The sequence below is a fragment of the Archocentrus centrarchus genome, unplaced genomic scaffold (assembly GCF_007364275.1).
Source record: "Archocentrus centrarchus isolate MPI-CPG fArcCen1 unplaced genomic scaffold, fArcCen1 scaffold_40_ctg1, whole genome shotgun sequence".
NCBI lineage: Eukaryota > Metazoa > Chordata > Actinopteri > Cichliformes > Cichlidae > Archocentrus > Archocentrus centrarchus.
Window position 1 is genome coordinate 1,237,080 of NW_022060266.1, and position 9,373 is coordinate 1,246,452.

The 9,373-nt window shown below is 42.7% G+C and overlaps 1 long non-coding RNA gene across 1 annotated transcript; it reads right to left on the bottom strand.

Moving 5' to 3' along the window:
- Positions 1-415: 415 nt before the first annotated feature.
- On the bottom strand, positions 416-7,565 carry LOC115776916 (uncharacterized). Its single transcript, XR_004019528.1, has 3 exons — positions 7,427-7,565; positions 7,108-7,200; positions 416-512 (listed from the first exon to the last, which is right to left on the bottom strand). It is a non-coding gene; the product is annotated as an uncharacterized LOC115776916 (long non-coding RNA).
- Between the last annotated feature and the right edge of the window lie 1,808 nt (positions 7,566-9,373).

The following is a 9,373-nucleotide window of genomic DNA, read 5'->3' on the forward strand; positions in this document are numbered from 1 at the left end:
GGTTGGCCCAGAACATCTCTCTAAAATCCCTCATTAAACATTTCTTGGAAACATTGGAATACAAAAAGGACAAATACTTTTATCCTGCAGTGGAGTCATGAGGAATAGAGGAAAAAAGAAGAAAAACAAACCTTGAGGATTACAACATTACTGAATAGAAAATGAAAAAAAAAATAAAATTTCACAAGTGCAGTCTTTGACTACTCACTCAAAGAGGCGGTTTTTGAGAGCTAGCACCTTGTTGGAGAGTTTACCTCCATCCAGTTCCATCAAAATCTTCTGGAACACCTCAAAAGTGTAGCGAAGGTCAGCAGGATATGCAAGGTTCAGTGCATATATTAGTCCAAATAGCATCACCACAGCAAATGCTATATTATCCAAATTAGTCATCACCCTGATGCCTTCAAGAACAACTCAATCTCCTGTTCATCTGCTGAAGCCTCCTCTTTAAGAAGATAAGTTCCAACAGTGGTGTCTTCAATGGCCTCACTGATGGCAGCCTCATCCATGCCCTATGTAAAAGAAGACATGAAGTATTTCATGCCAACCACACGCGAGTGTGTATCTATGTGTATCTATGTTTTTTTTTTATTATATATATATAAATAAAAACATACATACAGTGGGTACAGAAAGTATTCAGACTCCTTTAAATTTTTCACTCTGTTTCATTGCAGCCATTTGCTAAAATCTAAAAGTTCATTTTATTTCTCAATGTACAATCAGCACCCCCATCTTGACAGAAAAAACAAACAAAAAAAACAGAACTGTAGAAAATTTTGCAAATTTATTCAAGAAGAAAACCCGAACTATCACATGGTCATAAGTATTCAGACCCTTTGCTGTTCACAGAGCTCTGTGTCCAAGCACATTAATAGAGAGGCGAGGGGAAGGAACAGATGTGGTAGAAAAAAAGTGTCCAACAACAGGGATAACTGCACCCTGGAGAGGATTGTGGAACAAACCCACTCAAAAATGTGGGGAGATTCACAGAGAGTGGACTGCAGCTGGAGTCAGAGCTTCAAGAACCACCAGCACAGACGTATGCAGACATGGTTTCAGCTGTCTCAGTCCTCGTGTCGAGCCACTCTTGAACAGAGACGGTGTCAGAAGCGTCTCGCCTGGACTAAAGACAAAAAGGACTGGACTGCTGCTGAGTGCTCCAAAGTTATGTTCTCTGATCAAAGTCAATGTTGCATTTCCTTGGAAACCAAGGTCCCAGAGTCTGGAGGAAGAGAGGAGAGGCACAGAATCCACGCTGGCTGAGGTCCAGTGTAAAGTTTCCACAGTCAGTGATGGTTTGGGGTGCCGTGTCATCTGCTGATGTTGGTCCACTGTGTTTTCTGAGGTCAAAGGTCAACGCGGCCGTCTACCAGGAAGTTTTAGAGCACTTCATGCTTCCTGCTGCTGACCAACTTTATGGAGATGCAGGTTTCATTTTCCAACAGGACTTGGCTCCTGCACACAGTGCCAAAGCTACCAGTACCTGCTTTAAGGACCATGGTATCCCTGTTCTTCATTGGCCAGCAAACTCACCTGACCTTTAACCCCATAGAAAATCTATGGGCTATTGTGAAGAGGAAGATGTGATACGCCAGACCCAACAATTCAGAAGAGCTGAAGGCCACTATCAGAGCAACCTGGGCTCTCATAACACCTGAGCAGTGCCACAGACTGATGGACTCCATGCCACGCTGCATTACTGCAGTAATCCAGGCAAAAGGAGCCCCAACTAAGTACTGAGTGCAGTACATGCTCATACTTTTCAGCTGGTCAACATTTCTAAAAATCCTTTTTTTGTATTGGTCTTAATATTCTAATTTTCTGAGATACTGAATTTGGGGTTTTCATTAGTTGTTATAATCATCAAAATTAAAAGAAATAAACATTTGAAATATTTCAGTCTGTGTGTAATGAATGAATATAATATACAAGTTTGACTTTTTGAATGGAAATACTGAAATAATTCAACTTTTTCATGACATTCTAATTTATTACAAGCACGTGTGTGTGTGTCTCTCTCTCTCTCTATATATATATATTTCCTGTTAGTCAATAAAGATAACTTGCTTCTTTACTCCATCTTTATTCCGCGTAGTCACTCACCCGAACAAACAACATTTCCTGTACACCAGGCAGAACCCCCAAACATGAACACTCCTCGCATAACAGTGCCCCTAGTGGACGGACATGTAATACAAACAAAGCAAAGGAGTAACAATCTCCCACTTTTCTTAAAAGAAAAAGAAACAAAGATGTATATATTAAAACTCATGACAAAACACAACCATTAAGGATTTTTTTTTCTTCTTTCTTTTGTTAGACCAGTTCCAACCTGGTAGAATGCGAAACATCTTGCGAATAAATTTATGGAAGAACCCAATGTCCTTCATAAAGAGCCTTAAGGAGTGAGGTTGTGGATGCTCCCCTCTTTGTTAAACAATCTGCGAGTTGGTCTTTTGTTTGAGACCACAACACTTGAACTTTCTCAGTTTGCACCAGCTCTTTAATCAAACTGATTTCCAGGCGTAACCTTTTCTCTGTAACAAACTTAGTTGACTTAAGAGCATCTACAAGAGAGAAGTTATCGGTCACACAGAATATTGGTGGAGGACAAGCAGTACTACCGTCACTGAGTTCAGAAAAGAGTGTGGAAAGAAAAATGGCATTATCGATCCCCTCAGACATCGCGAGTGTTTCACACCTGCCAGTGTGCTTCTGACAACTCTCTTAATTCTCTTTGACTGCCATGAAATGGGAGAGAACCGCCCATTGTCACCCATTAAAACAATGAAGTGCCCACCTTGAGTACCCCCATCTGAAAGATTTCCAAGAGATGCATCAGTGAATGTAACCATCTTTAAGTTACTGTCTTCCCCAAGGTGTTGAAAAATTCAATTCAACTGACTTGGCCTTGAGCTTACACACAACTCTGTTTGCTTCTTTAATGGTCTGTACTGTAGCATGCTTGAGACCCGATGCTAAATTACTAGCATCGAACATGACATCAGGCCTGCTCTGTCTTGCCACCCACAGAAGTTGGCCTATCTTTGATCTGAGCTGCTCTGTCTCCTTTTCAGTGAGAGGTGAAGCTGACTCTGCTGCTCGTGAGGGTGAGAGGTGTATGGACTGCAGGTGCTGAATGTATGTTTCTTGGTGTATTTGTACCTTCTGACCTTCAGTAACAAGATCTACCCCACATACGAAAAACTATTGTGTGCTTCACGACCGACATCAAACTTTGATCTCAAGTGGGGTATGACTGACTCTGCAAACATGTGTGATCCACCCCAAATAAAATCATCAACATGACAAGCAAGTACACCAGATACATTTTTGTGCTCATCCAGCCAATAGAAAACTGCAGGGTCCACCTTAGACATGATGCCTCCTGCTTCCATCATGATGCTTTTTACCCTGTTATACCAATACAATGAAGCATCAGCTAGACCATACACACATTTTTTTAGTTTCCAAAGCACACCTGTTCTATTGGCCTCTGGGGGAGGTTTGATGAAAATGTCTCTGGACAGTTGCATACCTTGCAAAAAGGCAGATTTAATGTCCATAGAGTGAAGTTCCCATTGTTTTTGACATATAACTGCCACCAGAAGTCTCAGTGACTCTGAGGCACAGGTTGGAGAGTCCTTTGTAGGTCAGAAGCTTGTAGCTCCTCAAATCCTCGTGCAACAAGTCTTGCTTGTGGTATTATTCCATTTTCAGTCTCTTTGAGAGTGCACACCCAACGGGTGGAGACGCACTTTTGTCCTTTGTCCTCCATTTCTTCAAACACGTGGTTCTATTTCCAGCTTTTTTATTTCATTTTCCTTTGCTTCATCAAACGACATGTCCTTGCTCACAAAAACATTCCCGTGCGTATCCGTATCCTCAGCATCTGCCTGGACTGAAGATCCTCCAACTGTGACAGATCAGCTGATTCACTGTGCCAGCCACTTCTGCAGGCTCAAGCAGCACCAAGTTAAACCAGTTCTTGTATTTCCCAGTTGCTTTACCTGCACGCCCCACAACTCTGGCCTTTTGTGAGACCCCCTCTGCATTTCTGAATGTCACAAATTTGACCTGTCTTTATGATGGTGTTCCCATTGTGCTGTCTCTTGGCCTCTGCATTTTCAGGAGGCAGGCAAAGGATAATTCTCAGGATTTTCTGCAATAATGTCTTCTCCTACATTCTCTTCAATGATGTCCACTGTATGTTGTCCTTGGTTATGCTCTTCATTGCACGTAGAGTGAGGTGCTTCATTCTCGTGAGTAACTTTTCTCAATCTGAGTTGATGCACTCTGACACAGATGCCTCCGTGTCTAACAAAAACAACTGCACCATCTTGACCAATCACCACTCCTGGTCCTTTCCATTCTGGACAATCCACTCTTTTGTAAAAGACTTTGTCTCCAGTTTGATATCGCTCGTCTACGGGCCGCAGCTGTTTCTTTAGTGCTCTGCGTATCCTTTCTGAACATTCTGCTTCTGTAAAAGCTTTTCTTGCAACATGCAGGGCTGAAATGTGCTTGGCAACCCATTCACTCTTAGTGGTGCCCTCTAGAGCTGGAGCTTTATCTGTTATACAGAGGGCAGGTTGGGATTCTGGCCGAACACCAGTTGATGTGGGCTGTATCCATGGACACTTTGCATGGAGTTCTTTGCCATCAGGGCCCAGGCCATAGCAGTGCTCCAGTCACATCCAGTACTTGCTTTGACTTTCAGTAGGATCTCCGTCAGAGTTTGATTATGGCGCTCTAACAGTCCATTGCTCCATGGACTGTAAGCAGGTGTTGTCTTAACTTCAATATTAAAGTTCTCGGCCATGTCTCTCACTTCCTCGTTATTAATTCACCACCATTATCACTGAACAACTTTTGTGGTGGGCCATGCACACTGATCCAATCATGTATAAAACGTTTGACTATTTCAGAAGACCTCTTGGTGGTTAAGACACTACCAGCACTGAAACGGGTAAACTGGTCAATAATGTGTAGGTACCAAACCCCAGGTTCAAGTTCGTGCAGATCTACGGCAACTGTTTCATTGTATGTAGATGCCAATGGTAAGCCGACAGCAGGTTTTGGTTTGATCTTACAATACCTTTGACACACTTCACACTGGTCCACAACCCTTTTTCGGGGTGGCTGTAGCTCAGTAGGTAGAGCAGGTCACCTACTGATCGGAAGGTCAGTGGTTCGAATCCTGACTACTCCGGGCTACATGCCAATGTATCCTTGGGCAAGATACTTAACCCCAAGTGTCTCTCCGACCGTTCTGTCGGAGTATGAATGCGTGTGAATGTTAGGTAATTAAAAAAGCACTTAGCTTCGTAAAAATGGAAGTGCTTGTATGAATGGGAGTGCATGGGTGAATGCAAACAGGTTGTATAAGCGCTTTGAGTGCTCATACTGAGTAGAAAAGCGCTATATAAGAACTAGTCCATTTACCATTTACCATTTCAGCAGGCTACCACATTCTGTGTCTTTGTTGCCAGAATTAGTCAAAAGTCTCTGTATTTTATCAGCAGAGGCGTGTCCAAACTGTTTATTGAAGTTTCTCCAGAACTTTCATCTTTTCACTTATGTCCATTTTGTCTGTTGCAGTCAGTATTTCTTCCTCAGTAGTTTCTAATAGCTCATCAAAGTGAATAAGATTTTTACTGTCCACAATGTTCACGCAGTAATGACCTGAACTGGTAAAGTCCAGTTGACAGGCTGGTTGAACATCACTGCACTGTCCCTATCCATGTCCAAAACAGTGCCTGCCCTGTTTAATGAGGTTTTACTCAGAAGCAGCGGATGTTAACAGGTACTACTTCAGTTCTATATTACACTTTGTGTTGCCAATTTTAGCAGGTATTTTACCTTTTTGATGGAGTAGACGATTTTTCCATCACCAAACTTGAAGGGCCTGTGGCTCTGTGTTTCTGTCTCTTTCATAATCTTCAGACTTTTCTTTTGGAGTATAGTACTGTAGTTTGTCCAACCAATCTTGTCCACAAACTGTCCTAGTGCAAGCAGTGTCTATTATTGCCGAGTCAAAACATTCTGTCATGAATATTTCTGCATCTGTTGTGATTCTTTGGTGTACAGAGTTAAATTGCAACTCTTCCACGTCGTTTGTGTCCTCAGCAATTTAAAACACTATCAAGCTTTGTGCTGGCAGTTTTTAGCCCAGTGAAAAGTACTTGGCACACTGCACATTTTGACCGTCGTCCGTACTTATCCAGCGGGTTTGTACCGGGCTGCGGAGTTTTCTGATGGGGACTTTGCCGCCAGTACTTGCCCTTTTGCCGCCGTTGCTCCGTTACAAATACAGACTCCTGGCTAATGCCTTCTGCTGCCGCACCTCTTTTTCTCTCCAAATATTCTCTTCAATGCGGACTTCATAGAAGCAAATGTTACATCTGAGCATGCCGTTAAAGCCAACTGTCTATCCGTTATATCCAAACACGCGGTATCCAAAAAGCTTAAAGGCCAAAACCGCGTCAGGAAGGCTCCATGTTGTATTTCTTCATGCGCGAGTAATGCTGCTCAAAATCAATAATATAGTCCGCCATCGACATGTTTACTTCTTTTGATACGGTCAAAATCCGAGTACGCCTCATAGATCCTGTCCTTTTCCTCTTTTAGAAACAAGCCATCTAGTTTAGCAAACAATGTGGTCATTCCCGTGTCTTTATTTAGATCGTCTACCGGAATTTCCATCGCCGTGTCCTGCGCGCTCTTCCAGACAGCGCCAGGGCGACAGCAAGCGCTTGCTTTTTCTCTTCTCCAAATCTGTAACTCTCGTCCAAATGTTGACTTCATTCTCCAGCTTTCGTAAGGCTTCCCTTCTTCAAACGTTGGCAGAACTCTGTAGTTACTAACCATCCTCTGCTACCAATGTTAGTCAATAAAGATAACTTGCTTCTTTACTCCATCTTTATTCCGCGTAGTCACTCACCCGAACAAACCAACATTTCCCTGTACCCAGGCAGAACCCCCAAAACATGAACACTCTCGCATAACCGTGCCCTAGTGGACGCCATGTAATACAACAAAGCAAAGGAGTAACATTCCCCCCCCCCCCCCCCCCCCCCCCCCCCCCCCCACTCACACACTTACCACATACTCCCGGATGAGGTGGTCAGGATCTTCTCCCATGTAGACACACACTCCCTTAATGACACACTCGCGTCCAGCATCAACATCTTCACACTGGAGAGAAATTAATGCGATTAGCATCTTTCAGGCTTTGTGCTCGACTATAAAGTTTAATAATGTAGATTACACAATGCTCTTAAAGTAAAGGTATACAAACTAATGAAGTTAAAGTGAAGGTTTAAACAAAAACAAGCAGATGTAATAATACAAGATGGGAGCATTTATCAGAAGGAAAAAGGTTCCTAGTTGTGTTATGAGTGTTAAGGCTTTATCACTTAACATCATCCATTTGTGCCAGCTTTTGTCCAAGCTGTCCTCCTCTTCTTTTGAACAGCTTCACCAGGTTGCCAAGATGGAGATCCAGTTGAGACAAAGACTTTGACTGAAGTGGGATGTTGGTAATTCTCTTAAACTCAGCGTTGATCTGAAAAAATGAGCACAAGGAATGAGTTTCAAATGTTTAACACCTGGAAGAGGGCCACAATCACTCCTGCTGCAGAAGTGGGGCTGTCAAATTAACACCACTTCCAAAAAAGAAAACCCTGTATGAGACAAGCCTTACCTCACGGATGTCAATAAAGCAGGCCATCTTGCCATGAAAGCCCTCCACCATCGGTGCATCACGAACAATTTCATGTCTTCTGTATGCATAAGTTTTTTTCCATCTTGAGTTTAACCAACTCTCTGTTGTTGCTCTTCTTTATGTCCAAGAGTAAAGCTTTCCCGCATCGCCTCGAGACTTTCCTCAGTTTCTTCTGATGGATATGTTGGGCAAAAGTTCACTTCTGCCCTCTTTGCTTTTTTGATAGCAGGCCAAGAAGACCGTGAGCTTGTTACACACTTGATGACAACACATCTGTGTCCACAGATCCTTGGACCTACTTGACAACCGTTTCTGAGCACCCCTTACAACTCCACGTTACCAGCGCCATATAACCCTGTAAGACACAAAGATAATCCAGAGTCAAATCATTGAATATCCAGTGGGTCATTTTAGAGATAAAAATAAAACCAAACATGTCCAGAGTACCAAAACTCAAAAAGCCCTGACACAAATCTGTCAATTCATGGATGCTTAAGTTTGAAAGTTAGCATCACAAAACTCTCTCTTTATACTAAATAATCTAGGTTCACAAAAAAAGAACACAACCTAATTATGAGCCATGTATAATTTACAACCATTATACAGCCCAGTCTGGGCTGTATAATGGTTCATTGAGTCTTGCTCTTTTTCAATCATAAGAATGCCAGTGTTTCCCCTAGAACAGGGGTGCCCAAATTCCCGGCCCGCCGGCCGCTTCCGGCTCCGCCCCCTACTTCCGGTCCGCGAATTGATGTCAAAAATAACACAATTTGGCACTTTGACATTTCGCTTAACCTCTTAAATGGAGGGGAAGGCAAAATGTCAAAAAAGTAACTTAAAGGGCCAAATTGTATGTTATTTTTGACATCATTCGCGGGCCGGAAGTAGGGGGCGGAGCCGGAAGCGGCCTGCGGGCCGAGTTTCGGCAAGCCTGCCCTGGAGTTTTTTTGTTAGGACAATATTGTAAAATCCTCAATACAAACTTAATTCGACAGTTGGGATTAATTGGGATTGTTGCTTCATACAGTGAGCCGCAAGACGACAGTGTTCAATGTATCAGTTTAAATGTCCATTCTTGCCAACAAAATGGCGCTCTTGAGTGCGAGCCGTCTTTTGTGTGTCAGCGGCCAGTATTAATGTACCACACTGTTTTGTTTTTTTTTTAAACTTAGAAAAGTCAGATTGTTTATTGGCATTCATTCATATCAAGTTTAGGAAAGAGTGGCAAATCACAGTATGGAGAAGCACATATAAAATCAGACTTTCTCCTTATAAAATCCTTTTTGTCCACTGTGACGGCAGGATTCAAAAAACTGAAAATTATCTATAGCACAGAGATGACTGAAAGCAACACGGAGCGATCCAATGATTAAATATAACACTGCGACTACCACTGCCAATCATTTACTGTCTGAGCATCCTCCTGAGGAACAGCTGTGAAAGTCTGCAGCACTTTAACCTCCTCAGGAAAAAATAATAATTATAATCAAGGTCACGTGCACAGAGGAGCATGAGGAGCACCAATATTTGGTACTTTCAAGAACAGCAGCTTAGTGTTCAGCTCCCCTGAAAGCACAGTTAGTTAATCCTGATCGGACAGTCAGCAGAAAGCAAATAAAGGAGCCACATGGAGGCCATCAATCC